This window comes from Molothrus ater, chromosome 1 (genome assembly GCF_012460135.2).
Source record: "Molothrus ater isolate BHLD 08-10-18 breed brown headed cowbird chromosome 1, BPBGC_Mater_1.1, whole genome shotgun sequence".
Lineage (NCBI taxonomy): Eukaryota > Metazoa > Chordata > Aves > Passeriformes > Icteridae > Molothrus > Molothrus ater.
In genome coordinates this window covers 12,032,443-12,047,502 of record NC_050478.2, presented here as the reverse complement: position 1 = coordinate 12,047,502, position 15,060 = coordinate 12,032,443, and positions in this window count along the sequence as shown.

Below are 15,060 nucleotides of genomic sequence, written 5' to 3'. Positions count from 1 at the left end.
AGTATATAACTATTTTAGTATTTTACTTGAACCAGTTAATTCATCCATAGTTTAGAGGATTTTAAGAATAACCCAGGTTACTGTTATTTAAAATCTCCCCTGTTTTGCAGCTAAAAAAGGAACTGAACTACATTTATGACTGTAAACACCTTTTTTCTTTTAAGGGGTAAATTGATAGACACCTTCCCATGAGACTCCCTATAGATATGGTGACTACCTTAATGACTATTCCATATCAAGCCCACTCTGCTAAAGAGCTACTAAATTAAAAGGCTGCTGTTTGAAGCAAAAGCTACAAACTGAATTTCAAACACCTAATAAGATACTGAAAATTACCTCTAGCTTTCAAATGTCACATACTGTAAAAATATAAATTAGACTGTAAAATTCATCCTAGCCATAATTAACACTATGATGTGCTCAAATAATCAAACATTATCCTCAGAGGAGTCTACAGAAGGAGATTATTGTGAGCAGTAGTTCACTAATCATTATACGACAACTATTTTTATGTCATTGATCTAGACTGCCTTGTCTATTTTGTCAGTGTCACTTGGCATCTTTTAAAAAAGGTGATATTTTCCCCCACACAGAGACAGTTTGTCCTACAGCTCCAATTGATGTCAACCTTTGCTCACAGTTATCATCTGCACACAGCCAGGCTTCATTTTAAATCAGAGAAGCAGGGATAAATAAAACTGGATAGCTTTCAATTCTAATCACATCCTATTTTACCTCACATCAGCCAAAAAGTTTTCATGAAATGATGGGCATTTTCTCTGTGCAAGTTAAAAAGTAAGTTTAAGATTTTCAAATTTTCTAAAAAGTATTCTCCTAGATCTCTTATCTGCTTCGAAGAAACCTTTCCTTTTTTCTTGGAGGATGAAAAAGCCTGAAGGATTTTATTGTTTTTAATAATAGAAAAGGAATTATTTCAGGAAGAGAAAAAAATCAGATGTATTTTGTAAAAATGGAAAATGAGACAGTCACTACACTTTGTATTATTAGATAGTCAGTACAGATTCCCAAATTTCCCAAAGCATAGTAATTGAATTTCACAGCTCCGCTCCCGATCTTCACACTTGCAAAATTTTCTCCAATCCATAAAGCATGACACAGATGTAAACTCAAAGGAGCTGAAGGGTTCAACTTTCTTGTACATTCCTCTTTAGTACTGAGTATCTATGTAAAAAAAAAAAGTGAAGCTTCTGCAGTTTCACCTTTTTTTAATGTGTTTCTCCATTGCATATCTCCAAGCATAAGGGTATGAAAGAGAATAAAAATTCTTACCTACCTTCTATGTGTGGTTTAGCCTAATCCTTGAAAATAAAAATAAAAAGCCATGAATAAGAACTGGGGCTAGCCAAGTGTGTAATATGCTGCACTAACAACACTCACTAGAGAGTAAATCACCTATGACTTAGCTTCCAGAACACATAGACTATTAAGGAAAAAATTTACACCATGTGATATCCTTATGCAATATAATGCAGTGATAGTCAACTCTAACCTTACCTTGGAACTTGAAACAGAATTGCTCCGGAATTATTTATGAGGTTAGGCAGAGTTGCACTTGGCTTGTTAAAAGTATTTCTGTTGATTTTACTAGAGTTAAAGGAGAACATGCAAAAACATCTTTGGAGAGGATGTTGTCAAAAACTGTAAGTTTAGCGGCACTTCTCTGAGAGCTACAAACGGATTGTTTCTGGTTAGAAAAAAAAAGTACTCTAAGGTTCAACTCTTTAAAAAATACATAGTATATGTCTATACCAAGAGTATGTAGGATGTCTTGATTGGGTTCCTACCTCTGCTTGAATCTCTGCTCAATGTTGGCAACATCGTTCAGTCTCTGTAATTCTGTTCCATGTCTATAAAGGAGATGTAATCAATTTTTCTTTTTACTGTGTTTTAGTTTATTTTCTTTACTTCAGGAAATCGGTTGTCTTTTCCATATTGTATTGAACTTGGCCATGGAAATCAAACAGTAGAAATATCATTAGTAAATAAAATCCAAGGTCTGATATTTTGATGACTTTGTTAATCATCAAATATTTGAGTTAGAACAGTTGTAACTTCAAAATGGACATAAAAGAAGTGAAGAATGACAGTAAATAACCTATCCCATGAATATTGAAGTACATTTAATGTAACTTCATTATGACAAGATGGGGTGGAATAGCTAAGTGTTTTCGTAATTGGGAATTAAAAATTCTGGGGACTAAAATTGTGAAGCTCCCCTAGAGTATTTCAAAATAACGTGACACATGACAGAAATGTAATTCTCTACAAAGACTTTTGCTGCTGTTTCTGCATCTGTCCTTCCTCTTAGTAGTTTGTCTCATTTTTAAGGAGAAAATTAGTTTAAGGACAAGAGAAAAGCTACACTGGCCAAGCCCCTGAAAGAAAAAGTAATGCCCCCCTCAACAATTAAAATCTTCCTGGGCTCTAGAAAGGGTGATGAGCTTGTAGCGCCTTTAGCAACCTGCACACTGGTGAGGAGAAGGATTTTGGCGCGGAGGGGCGGGAGCAGACAGACAGCTGGCTCTGGCAGCCGTTTCTGCTGTGCCTCCAGTCCAGGATGACGTGGTGTGAGTGTCTGGCAGGTGCCCGGGCTCAGGGACGGCGCTGCCGTGGCTGCCGCGGAGTCGCGACGCTGCCGGAAGGAGCGGGAGCTTGGCCAGGGCCAACTGGGAAGGTTGAGCTGCACCTTCTGGGCAGGAAAAAAGGAGAATCTGTTCAGTAGCAGAGAGAAGTTATCGGAAGTGGCACTTTTTAAAGTGCTGTTAAAAAACCCCTAAAAGACATTTGCTTCATTTTGGGGAACATTTTTATCAGGGGGTTTTTGAGCCTGTACTTGTTTGTACCAGTTTACACATCTGTAAATTGGTGGAAAGCATTCCATCATGAGGAATGGGAAGAAGATAAAACACAGGGTGCTGTAATTTTTTTTTTCCTAATTTAAATTAAAAGATCTGGTAGTGAGGATTTTTGTTCCTTGAATATTTCACATTAAGATTTGGTGCAGTACTAGTACAGCAGCACCGTTAAACTCACGAAGTTGAGTTTTGCAATCTGCTATCAGAGCTTCTTTCAGAAGGAAAACATTTCTTGTCTCTTAGTTATTTTCATGTCTTTCTCAATATTTTCATTGATATTCAATGATAATTACTTTCCTTGTTTCAAGATCTCTTCAATGATAGTTTCTTTATCTGGTTTGTCAAAAATGTTATCCTTTATTATGAACTAGGGCACATGATCATGAAGCAGTTTTCCATTTTTTTCTTCATTTCTATCTTTCTTTCTGGGGTATCTTAGAAATAAAGACATTTTTGACTCCCTTACATTTTAACATTTGTTATAAAATGAGCCCACTTGGCACCTTGCATCGTTTAGAAGGCCTTTGCTCTTGAAAGAATTCATATACTTCTTTATTAGCTTAGATTTTTGGACTTCCATATACATATTGTAGATATCACATTTGAATTAAAAGTTTATAGAATGATCACTCATTTTGCAGTTTATAAGATGACATAATAAAGCTGGTGGATGCAGAAGGAGCATAATCCATTTTGAAATATTTTTCTCTCAGGATTCTCATTTTTTTCCTCTTACAAGTAATTAGCTAAATTTCCATAAGTGCTGTTGTGTCAGTTTATGGTCATGGAGTTATTCAGTGCCTGCACTGTATCTGCCTTCCCTTATTTTTTTGCCAGGCATTGCCTTGCCAGTTTAGCCATTCATTCAAGACTACTTCAATTTTCCCTCAGCAAACAGCAAACTGATATCAGTTGACAGTGACATTTTCTACTGGTACTCTATAGCCACAACATTCCACTTGTGTGGAAAACCTTACTTTTATGTGTGATCATTACCAGTTATCTGTTTGATTATCCTCAGAGTGATTTCCATTGCAAAATGTTGTAACTGTTCACCTACAGAAGTGGCTACCTCATGAATTTTCCCTGTTTTTCTTGGTGTCTCAATCTTAATGTAATACTGTAAATCCAGAAAGGTTTTCTGAAAAAAAGAACATTACTGAGAGATCTGGACATTTCAAGCAATGGTCTTAGCACTGAGTTCTGAGCATCCACTACTCTTTAATATTTTTACTACAATATATCCTCGTGATAAGGTTAAAAGAGTTATACCATCTTGGGAAAAGGAAATATGTATAGAAAATTTATCCTAAATCAGACAGAAGTTTTATTTTACCTAGATTTCCATTAAGAATAATGGGCTAGAGTGAGTTTACCTTAGCTGGATTCCAGGCACTCACCAAAGCCTATCACTCCCCTCTACAGCTGGACAGGGGAGAGAAAATATAATGATTTCATGAGTTGAGGTAAGGACCAGGAGAGATCATTCATGAAATACTGTCACAGGCAAAATTGGCTAGGATTTGGGATATTAATTGAATTTATTACTAACAAAATCAGAGCAGGATAGAAAAAAGTAAAATACATTAAAAACATCTATGTGCGGTCTATGGTCAGCTTATCACTTGATATTTCTGCTGTTGCTGCACAGGGAGAGGGGTCATTCCCTGCTCCAGCATGGGTTCCCCAACAGGGTCACAGGTCCTAGCAGAAAACCTGCTCCAGCATGGGCTCCTCTCCTCATGGGTCTGCAGGTCCTCTCCTTGCTGTGCAAGCACTTCCAGGAGCCTGCTCCAGCTTCACAGGCTCCTCTCAGGCATCCACCCACTCCAGCACTGGTCTCCTCCATGGGATGCAGCTGCATCTCTGCTTCCCCATGGATGTCCATGGGCTGAAGGGGCACAGCTGCCTCACCTTGGCAGCACCATGGGCTGCAGGGGTACCTCAGCTCTGCCATCTGAAGCAGCTCCAGCCCCTCAATCTCCACTGACCTTGGTGTCTGCAGAGTGGGTCCTCTTACATGTACTCACCCCACTCTTCTCTGGACACAATTCCTGTGACTTTTTTCCTTGTTAAATCTGTTATCATAGAGGTGGTTGGCCCATCCTTGGCCAGTTGTCTTGGAACTGGCTGGGATTGTTTCTGCCAGAATCTTCTCAAAGATGCCACGTCTGTAGCCCCCATGCTATCTAAACCTGGCCATACAAACCCAAAAGACAGGGCCATAAACATCTGGCAAGAAGTGCCTGTATTTAGATACCCACATTTATATGTTTGCATGTTAGCTAGGGCAGCAAAGAGCTGCAGTCCAACCACCTGCAGAGTCTGTCTTAGCCAGCAGCATGAAAAATGGAATCAGCCACTGCTGATATGACCTCAGAGGAGACTGAATGTGTGGAATGCCCTTCTTTATGCCAGTTGTTACCATTGCCACTGCTCCTAAGAAAAGGCAATACCTGAGCAGACTCCCAGGATTTTGTCTTAGTTCCATCATTTGCTTTGGCTGTATCCATTCCTGCACATATTGTAGCTATTGGGAAGCTAAGGTCAATCTTTCACCATTTCTGAGATGTCTTGAATTAGCAAGACTCTAGTGTTGCATGGACACTAATAATTGCATATTATAATTGCGTTTTGCAGAAAATTCCAGGCTTGTACCTAGAAATTTTTTTTGAACCTGTGAAAAAACAGCACAAGCTGAAGTGCTGCACTTAAAGCAAGGTGACCTCTTTTCTTGGCATCAGCTCTAAATCAGCTGGTTTTTTAACTAGCTGATTCTCAAGATCTGCTTCTCTTTTCTCTATTATGTTGGAGACCATATCTCCCTTGTGCCATCTCTCTCCAGTGAGAAAAGTTGCATTTGTTCTGAGTTTGGAGCGGATTAAAATAAAAATTTTCTGAAGTTTTCATGTCACTGTTCAGGTTGTACCAAACATTAAATGAATTATAAAACCGTTTCCATTTATATTTTTATGAACCATATATTAAGCCAAAACTGATCGACTGGGAGAAAGGGGGAAAAAACTCTGAGAAAGAGGCAGAAAACTTGTCTGTACTTGGAGACCAAGTTAATAATTTACTTGGAAGCAAAACTTGAGATGAGCTCTTTTGGATGCTTCCAATGCTTCTTAAAATCATTATATTGTATTGTCTGCTGTAATTTTTATTGCATGGTTGCAGCTTACTCGAATTTCTCATATCTACTCTGCTAAACCTCTTCATCATGCTTGTCCTAGTCCAGCTTCCAAGCAATATAGCAGAGTCTGAGAGCTCATAAGCTTCTCATCTATCCCTTAAATCTGCAATATCCAAAAGCCAGTAATTTTCCTTGCTGTGCATACACTGAAAATCTTATTTTTCTTTGTGTTCAAACACAAATTCTATGCTACATGCAGGGGCTTTTTGTAAAAGGATGAAGAAAATTGGCTAGATTTTCTACTGGTTTAAAATCAGTGCAGCTCATTTGTAACTAGGATGATACTGATTCATCTCAGTTGAGGGTATGGCCTTATGTAACATAATATTCTAGAAAATATCTCTGAGAAAAGTAGCAATGAAGTAATATCATTGAGCATGAAGAAATAGCAATGAAGAAATACCAGGGGACATTTATTTTAAAGTACAGTTCAATGTATGCATCAATATTTAGTAAAAGGTACAGGATTCTAGTACATGTATTTTGTTTTTATATGCTGTACTAATCTCTAATCCCTACCCATTACAAACTTCATATAATTAGTGTCTTTAAAGCATTTTCAAGATCCCTGAGTGACTGGTGCTGCATAGGTACACCTAATTGTTTTGTCTTGTCTTTTTTAAATGCTTTTTTCCTTCGGGTGTTTAGCAATTCCCTTTGATCCTTTGCCATGGAAGCCATGCAGCTCATGGCAAGGCTACATGAACAATGTAGTGCAGAAGTGGGAGACTGGATTGGCAGCCACACAAAGAAGCACTCAGCCTCTAAAGATGTAATGAAACAGGTGACATCTTTTTGACAAATTTTAAAATAAACTTTCTGAAATTTTCTTTTTCTTGTCCAATGCTCATCCTTTTCCTACACTCAAGTTCTGAAGCAAATCACAGCTTTGTGGAAAGACATTTGAAAACAGTTTTCTTTTGCCTTTTCAACTCTGTGTCTTTCTTCAGAGTAACTAAACTCACAGTTAAGACAGCTTCAAATTTCCAAAGAAAGTTAATAGTTGTATTTTCATATTTTAATTTATTTACTCACGTTATACTTCTTTTGCTATGGCTGCATTTACTGTGCTGCATTTGAGAGTTGCAAGACTAGGTATTAGTAGATGAAGGATATAACATCCAGATTTACCTGTAAGAGTTTTTCAAAGTGCTGGAAAGTAAGTTTGAAAAGAAGCCCAAGTGGAGTATAGAAAAGATATGAATATTTTAGTGAATATTTTAACTATGTCTCAGTTTTTCTGTGAAAAGAATTTTTTTAGTGAGCTTTTAGACATTCAGAATGTGAATGGAATTTATGAATATATATATATATATACATACATATATATATAATGATAAGGAGATTTAATCTTTGAAATAAAAGGCTTTGCAGAATTTTTTAGACAAATATCCATCAAGAAGATCTTGGACAGACCTGGTTTGGGGTTGGGTCATGGGTGTGGATTAGCCTGCTTCATGAGGTCTATTCCAGCTGTGTATTCTGTTACTGTATTTCTTGGGCTAGTGAGGACTGCTAAAACCCCTCAAATTTCTATACTGAATTAAGTGATGGTAAGAATAGGAGTAAATAATGGCCTCAAATTCTGGATCTCTAGTTCCTACATTCCTGCAATTTAAAAACTACTTTTGAGTTATCAGATGTATTAAATTTTTGGACTTTACTTTTTTATAGAATTGTAATGGAATGAAAACCATGATTCCGAGTTCTGACTGAACTCCATAGTAGCATTCAGTTGTTCTGTTTCTCATTAGTAGACAGAAAATTGCACCTATAAATGTAAAAATTCACTGATGTATCTGATTTCTTCTGGGGTCATAAACCATTGGTAAATGCTAATTTACTGAGCTATTGCATTACTTTTTCAGAATATGGGGTCTACAGCTAAAGAGGAAAGTGTCAGCATCCACATTTGGGCAAATTCCAGCTACAAATTAAATACCTCATTGTTTTTTACTTTTTTTTCTCCCACACAACTACCTCTTTGAAAGCATAAGTGTCATTTAATGTCTGTGTTTTACTAATAATGGGTTTTGTGAAAACCAAAAATTGTCAAGGAAAAGAGTATGACCTCCTCCATTCTCTCTTTAGTCCTGTGTTGCAGCACTGTACCTCATTTATTACCTTACTGCACTTCACTGCAAAAGCTAATTACAGTTAAAATTAAACTCTATAGAGTGTGTCCTGCCACCTTTTAGCTGCTAGACACAAAGAGGCTGATTCCTGTGTATTCACCTCTTGTTTAGAAGATTCATGTTTATCTAATGTGAAGTCAATATTATTGTCCTGAAAAGAGTTAGAGTATTGCTAACAATCCATCAGGGAGTGCTTCTTTATAGCACTGATGCTATGCTCTAGTAGCTCAGAAACCATTTAACAGCGCTGAGATTCTGATCTACCTTGGTGCATTAACATTCAAACCATCATTTATCTCTTCTTAAATGCTTAACAATAAAATAGTTCATCGTGTTTAACAGTCAGGTATTTTGTAAGGGGAAGGAAGGAGAGACTGAAATGCCAATGGAAGCCATGAAAAAATACAGAGAAACATGAACCAAACTCTCTATGCAATACACACCTCTATAAAATGTATAACATAGGAATCAGGTGGTCTGGGTGGGTCTGTATCACTTACAATATATAAAATTATCTATGGATGAACTGGAAGCACTATGTTACCTTTACTGGATGGAGAGAATTAGGCCTCCAGAACACGACCTATTTTAGGATGACATGAAAGCTGCTTTAATTGATATTTTATCTCCATTGTCCCTAAGAGGAACATAGGCTAAGTAGCTGGAATTCCAGAATTGAAACGTTGAGGTATCTAAGTTAGGGCAGGTGAATTGAAGTATAAATGTCTATTGCTTGCTCTGGTTTTGAATTTTCCTTCTGTAATGTTTAATCTGGTTTATTATTATAATATATTTGTATTAATCTGTCAATGACATTGATACTCTTCTCTCTAAACCATTCATGATATCTCATATGTATGTAGTTACATATATATATATATATATATATATATATATATATATGTAAAATAAAAAATAAAAGTAGGGAAGGAAACAGTAAGAGATTGTGTACTGGAAGAAAAATTTTATATTAGTACTGATATGCTTGTATGTAGAAGAAGAACTACAGAAATGCTTTCTGTAATTTAAGATCTGTTTCAAAGGATGAGTTTAGGCTGCAGTTTCCCAGAATGCAGGAGGTACCTGTGCTGGGCCCAGGAGCTGCTTCATCCCACAGCACAGCACAGGGTCATTATGGCACGATGGGGTGGCCATGTCCTAACCACCCTTTCCATACCTTCTGCTGCCTGCTGTGGTCACCAGTCCTTTGAAGAAACATTTGAAACACAGAGATATTCCTCTTTTCCTCTAATGCTGGCCAGCACAATTCTGCCTCTTTATACAAGTTCAGTTTCTCCACAACCACAGGTATTGTCCATTTGTGAGGACAGCCTGTATTAAAAAATTACTGCAAATAAAAATGTAGATGTTTTAAAATTAACTCTGTGCAAATTTCTTATTAATTATGTCTTTGTGATACCATTTTGTAACTATTTTTTCGGGGGGGGGTGGGGATATTGGTTTTTAAACATTTTTTTTCCTTGCTGTCCCAGTTGTAGTACAAGAAGCACAAGAAGCAGTGAGGAAATAAGGCTTCAGCTGTGATCTCATTTTCTCATTGAAGCTCCTTCAAGATTATTAGAATTGCTCCTGCTTTACAGTAACTGGTTTGTGTGAGATTAGAGTGAGGTTTCACAGCTTTGTTTTAGACTGCCATTGTTTTAGAGATTTTAACTATACACTGTTTATTTTAGCTGCCTCCCATTTGTTTATTCATCTTTTGACCTACTGTTAAAAGGATTTTACTAGAGCAGGACAAGAAAAAATTACAATGGTCACATAACCCACCAATGTTCGTTCTGCTGAAGTGCAAGAAACAAGATTTTTTTGATAGCAAAGGAACTGTTATGAATAGAGAGATATTTTGTCTTTTTGCTGTTAGCAATGTATTAGGTTTTTTTAGTAGATAATACTGTTGCATTTATTCTTTGATTTTAACAATGTCACATTCACACAACAAGGTCATTTAACCTGTGTTTGGTAGGCAAACACATAAAGCTGCAAGATAGCATGTAATGCAAACTATTTTCAAATTGGGTCCGGGAATTAGAATGACAGAATGAGTGAACTCCAGATTTGAAGAGCAAACATTTAATGTGGCATGTTCAGCATTGGCCAACTTGATTAGATTAAATGTCATATTTTCATGCAAGGTGTAAATATTGAACTACAGCTGTACACTGTAGATCAAAGCTGTTTGCTTGGCTGAGATGATTAAATAAGGGTTAATAAATATAACCTCTGTTAAATCTTCTATAACCAAATTTATCTCTCAGCTTCACCTACCATAGAATTAATAACTAAAGCTGGTAATTGTGAGCCAGAACATTTAGGCACAATGTCTCTTGAGCAGTGTGTTTGATATTTGCTCAGAGCAAGAGTTGTAATTGACTGACAGTCAGTAAATGAACTGGTTCTCATTTGCTCATCTGGGCAGAGAAAGGGGCAAGGGTGATCTGACCATCTTGTTCTTGGTGTGCCAAAATGTGATATTACAATAACCAGTTGTGTGCATCTTCTGCTGCAAGGCGTTGTGTAAAAAGGGTCAAGGCTTTGGCAGATATTCTGGTGTCTGACCAAGTAGAACTCACAGAGGGAGACTCCCACCTTTTCCAGAGCAGAAGACCCCATGAACATTAGGGTGAGAGAAAGAGGAGAAAGACAAAATTACTTTGTGAGGATGTTCTTATTTTTCAACTATTTGTCTTATTTAGCAGGCAATAGAAATCAATAGGCAGGGAGTGACAAAGCTGAAAAATTCATGTTCAGCGTCCCTGGCAACTTTTCTACTCTGTGGCCAGCTATCTTATTGTGGTTAGTTGGACCCTCCTTGCCTATAATACACAAGATGAGATTTCTGGAATTTCTGTTTACTTATCAGCAGATCTTTCTATCTCTATTTCAGAGTTTGAAATACTAATCATACTCTACCAGTCTTGACAGAATTTATCATAAGACAAATAATGACATTAGAATGATGGATGGACTTTATCAAGGAGGATGATAAGCAAGTGCATACTAGTGCTGGCTGAGATAGGCAAAGATGGAGCATACTCTGCATGGCAGCTCAGCCCCAGATTACAGGATAAAAGAAAGATGAATTATACAGTGCTAACCAGCATCTCCAGAATTTTACAAAGTTTTTTCAGAATTTACAATTCACTGCTTTGATTGGTGTCTGGCACTAACAAATTTTCAGAAAAATCACATGCAAGCCATTTTTCATCCTTGGGAGGGGGGAAAATAGAACAATCTGAGAATATCTGGCTTATCCACAAATCTTAAAAAGCCATCTCTTAATGTCCTAAACCAGAAAAAACCCACAGAATATCAGACTCTTTCTGCACATGGTAGGTATTCTGGCTTTACTTGTGAATAGTATTAAGACCGTTATAATGACTAATAATTATTATGGTATCAGATATAAAGAATTGTATGGGAAAAGAAGTGTAACTGTGAGAAAAGTGAGTTCTGTTATCACAGCAAGCTTATTATAACATCCTGCTGCTGCTTTTGACAATTTTGAAGACAGTGTTAGGGATAGGTTGTTTTGCTCTTTCAGACTGAGTTTAGGTTATAAACCCCACACTCCACGAGTAGAAAATAATTTACTGCATTTTAGATAGGGAAAATGTACTCTGTGCCTTTCTTCTCCTTTCTTCATGAAACCCTATTTTGGAATACTGTCTGTGCACGTGCTGTGTGATTCAGCTATGACAAGCCTGGAAGGGAGAAAGGGAGAGATGAGGCACAAAAATTTAATGGCTCTGCAGGAACCCAGCAGCTTGTTAAGGCAGTGATGTGCAGCACGGGCAGGAACAGGCACAGCACAAAGCACGCCTGGCAAAGCCAGAATTTTGATTGCAAAGATCTGGCATTTAAGACATGACATTGTTCCCAGAAAGACAAGCAATTACAACGTGAAAGACCCGCAGCAAAACTTGGCTTGATTCAGCAGGACTGTGGTGTTTGTGAGGGTCCCCAGGATGAGGTGAGAGATAAGAATCTGACTCCAAGTTCTCAGAAGGCTGATTAATTTTGATATCATATGATATGATAGAATGCTATACTAAAGAAACAGAAAGGATACAGACAGAAGGCTTTACAAGAGTGAATAATAAAAACTCGTGACTCCTCAGAGCCTTAACACAGCAGGCTGCGATTGGCCATTAAGTTAAAACAATTCACATGGTGGATAAACAGTCTCTAGACCACACTCCAGAGCAGAAAACACAGGAGAAAATCCTGGGCAAAGAGGATTTTTCAGAAAATATACACTGACACAGGGCAGCCTGTTTGGATTTTGACAAATGAACTGGCATTGGCCAGTTCCATTGGCCTGAGCCTGCATGAGCAGGACAGTGGCACTGCAGGGATAGCTGGAGCTGCAGGGCTGCAGGAGAGCAAGAAGGAGCAAGTGAAAAGAATTGAGGGAACTAAGTAAAGGAAATGCATTCAGAGCAGTGCACACAGCAACCAAGCCATGTAGCAAAATTGCTTGAGTGCCAGACTGCCACCTCTGCAGTGGCAAACAAGGTTCAAGTTTAGTACCAACAGTACTTCTGATCCACCATAACTAAACCAACAAATGTAACAAAAAAAATCAGCAGTGGGAAAGATTTATGTTAATATAAAAAGGGATAGAGTAGCCAAAAAATACCCAAAGTAACTATAGCTCTTTAGGTTTTAGGAAGTTTTTTGTAAGAATTTTTATCCTAAAATGACGACTTGCAGAAAGCACAGTGTTTCTTTATGCATAAAAAGAAATATCAAAGAAATAGGAAGAAGTAGTATCTTTTCTTATGATTCTTTTAAGAAAGGAAGATAATGATTATATTTACAAAAGAGCTGTTTTCAGTGCACATAAATTCAAAGGACAGGATAGAAGTTTTAGCAGTAGGGTTTGTGTTATTTTAATGGAATGCAAATGACTCTTTTTAACATAGGCACCTAATAATTCAGAGGGTGTTGTCTTTGATGAGGCCTTCAGGGCAATTTCACAGGAAAGGTGGAATATTTCTGTCACATAAGAGAACTTCATCTGCACTTCATTCACTGAAAAATATAAAGATGAAAAACTATCCTTCAGTCAAAGAAGGGAAGATAAAAGATTTAGATAATGGAACTAAAGCCTGTGTGTTGCCAGAGAGACAGGATTCTTCATGAAAAGGATTGTAGTTAATTCCTTCAGGTACACAAAGCTCATATTTCTGGCAAGATAACCAGGCAAACTGGGTGCATGAGTAAATGAAAATACAACTGGTGTTTTACAGACACAAAACCACAAGTTCTTGTGATAAACAGACCATAAAAATATCTAGAGTAACAATGTGATAATTTTAGCACATTTTTGCTAAATTCTGAGAAAACAGTTCATAGATAATTATCACAGACCATTATTATGGAGGATTGGGAGTGCTGGTGGATTAGAGGCTTGACGTGATCTGGCAGTGAGCACTTGCAGCCCAGAAAGCCAAACATGCCCTGGGCTGCATCACAAGCAGTGTGGCCAGCAGGTGAGGGAGGGGATTCTTCCCTCTGCTTGCTCTGGTGAGATCCCACCTGGAATACTGTGTCCAGCTCTGGGGTCCTCAGCACAAGAAGGACCTTGTACTGTTTGAGTGAGTCCAGAGGAGACCATGAAGATGATTAGAGGGATGGGGCCCCACCTATGAGGGAAGGGTGAAATGATTTGTATTTTTTAGCCTTGAGAAGAGAAGGCTGTGGGGTGACCATTGCAACCTTCCAGTACCTGAAGGGAGTCTACAAGAAGGCTGGGAAAGAACTGTTTGCAGGGTTATGTAGTGACAGGGAATGACCTAAAACTGAAAGAAGGTAGGGTTGGATTAAATATAAAGAAGAAATTCTTTACTGTGAGGGTGGTGAGACACTGGAAGTGTTCCAGGCTGGGCTGGGTGGGGTTCAAGCAACCCAGTCTAGTGGAAGTTGTCCCTGCCTATGGCAGGGGGTTAGAACCAGAGGGGCCTTTAAGGTCCCTTCCAGCCCAAACCATTCTGTGATTCTATGACTGATTCTGTGACTGGTTCTATGAATCTAAGAGAATTAACACTATTTGCATAAGAATATTTTTCCTTTTCTTGCAACAAGATATGTTCTGTATTTACTGCCTAAATTAAAAATTAATATTATGATATTGTGTTCATGCAGAAATCTAACACAAGATAACAGGATCTGTGAAAATACAAGTTTCCTGAAGCATGTGACCTCTGCTTCCAAGAGATCATGCAGATAAAACTCATCAGGATTAAATCTTTTGTGAATCCTAGCTTTTGACACTGTTGACACTGTTAGTAGAGCCAGCTTGACCCTGTAGAGGCTGACAGAGGAGGACTCTGTTCTAGAGTCTCCAGTTTTAGCTACTCTGAAGGATGCCACTGCCCTATTAGCTTTGCATTTTTACCTGTGACCAGTAAGAGTCTCCCTCCTCTTTAAGTATGTTTGCATCATTTTAAAAGTAGGAAATAAAAACTCATTTAATCCAGCAAAGCAAAGGGTGGAGGTTTTATTTCATGGATACAATTTTTAAGCCTATATCTGACAGCCTATAATGACCTTGTCATTAATGCAGGGCTGTTTCAGAGCTGGAACTATGGGGCAATTCAGCTTCTGGTCCATCTTCTGTGAAGATGAGATATTCATGAACAGGGCCCCAGTTCATGTCTAGGGATATCAGAATTTTCTGCATCTTTCCATCCACAGCAGAACCTTTTGTCTTTAAATTTTTTATTTACAGGGACATAGATTATTGTGTCTTTGATTACAACTGCACATTTGTGAGACTGAAGATGAAAGATTTAGGAGGATTGTGTATGTTTTTTTTGTTTTTTTTTAA